This window comes from Cebus imitator, unplaced genomic scaffold (assembly GCF_001604975.1).
Source record: "Cebus imitator isolate Cc_AM_T3 unplaced genomic scaffold, Cebus_imitator-1.0 Scaffold206, whole genome shotgun sequence".
Classification (NCBI taxonomy): domain Eukaryota; kingdom Metazoa; phylum Chordata; class Mammalia; order Primates; family Cebidae; genus Cebus; species Cebus imitator.
The window spans coordinates 3,163,313-3,164,873 of record NW_016107521.1 but is presented as its reverse complement, the minus strand read 5'-3'; the positions used below and the strand labels follow the sequence as shown (position 1 = coordinate 3,164,873).

The 1,561-nt window shown below is 34.6% G+C and overlaps 1 protein-coding gene across 6 annotated transcripts in view; it reads right to left on the bottom strand.

Annotated features, from left to right (window-relative positions):
• The window catches only part of LOC108317711 (spermatid perinuclear RNA binding protein), a 170,236-nt gene that overhangs the window by 64,116 nt on the left and 104,559 nt on the right, over positions 1-1,561 (bottom strand). The gene's annotated exons all lie outside the window — the stretch shown is intronic.

Below are 1,561 nucleotides of genomic sequence, written 5' to 3'. Positions count from 1 at the left end.
GTAGAGACGGGGTTTCACCATGTTGACCAGGATGGTCTCGATCTCTTGACCTTGTGATCCACCCGCCTCGGCCTCCCAAAGTGCTGGGATTACAGGCTTGAGCCACCGCGCCCGGCCTCATTCTAATATTTAAAAGTAAAATGCCAACAGCATCAGTATGTGATAAATGGTAAATTATTGTTCTTAAAATTATTACAGAGAACTATTATGGTATAGAATAATAAATGGCTGGGACTGCTCTCCAAAACTGTATCTCTTTTAATAGAATAGCCTAAACAGGAACTCCTACTTGCCAAAACCTTACAAATATAAGATTATGTAGCTTTTTAAAGATCAACAAATAAGTAGGAGTGAAAAAGAATCCCTGCACAGTCATTCACCAGTAGGAAACAATGAGTATAAACAAGTAACTTCCTCCCTTCTCTGACAACAGGTCTCAGAGATCTTCCAATGCGACCTACCATTAGGGGACAAGTCATCTGACATCTACAGGAAAATCTACATTGCTTCTTTTAACATACAATTTAAGTAGGGGCCTCCCACAAAATAATCATCTGATCAGATTTATATATTAAGTTATGCTTAATATATTATTATACATTAAATATATGATTTAATAAGTTACACAGGGCTTTTTTTCTTAGTAGTGAAATTTAGTATCTATTACCTGACATATAATAGCCAGGCTGAATGGAGACACTACCATGTCCCTGCTCATCAGTGTGTATTAAAAGACTTCAAAGTCACTTACATAAAATAGCATTTCACCATTAAACAATCACAAAAAATTAGGAAAGGAAAACTCATTATCCTACTTCTGAACAGAGGATGCCAAGGAAGGGAAAGGCCATACAGTAGACGAAAGAACCAGAATATAAAGAAACTGCAAAAAACGGCTTGTATTCATTTTGCCACTAAAAGAGAATTAAAGATGTCTATCAAACAATAAATTGAACTTCATTTTTCAATTATGCATGCAGATCACCATAAGACACACCCAAAATAATAAACCTGACATGCATTTTGTACTACACTAATTTTAAGTGATTTCTAGTTTTGGTCATCCTCCTCCTCCTTTGCTCAAAGAAGTACTAAAATCATCCTAGGAAAGAATATGAAGAGAAAAGGTAAAGTATAACCTCAGCTAATTAACGTACTTAGATAACTGAAAGATTTGCTATGTTAAGTGCTCAGAAAAAAGATTTTTGATCCATAAGAAAATAATACCGTATCAGAGACTGGTTTTCCACAAACAACATGAAAACTGGGCAGGGTGGGGGCGGAGGGTGCTGGGGGGAAAAGGTTTAATTTTAAAAATCACACAAAATAATTTCATGAATATTATTAGTAATAATACACGTGCACACACGTATATATATGTGGGCATGTATGTACATGTATATAATTTATCTGAGATTAGTGTACAATCTTCATCCCTATTTTACAAGAAAGTGTACCTTTACCCAAACACAGATTTATTGTTGAAGAAATCTATTGGCTGTGTTAAATTGAAAGATAGTTCTCATAATATCCACCATTAGTCTTTTTTTTTTTTTTTTTT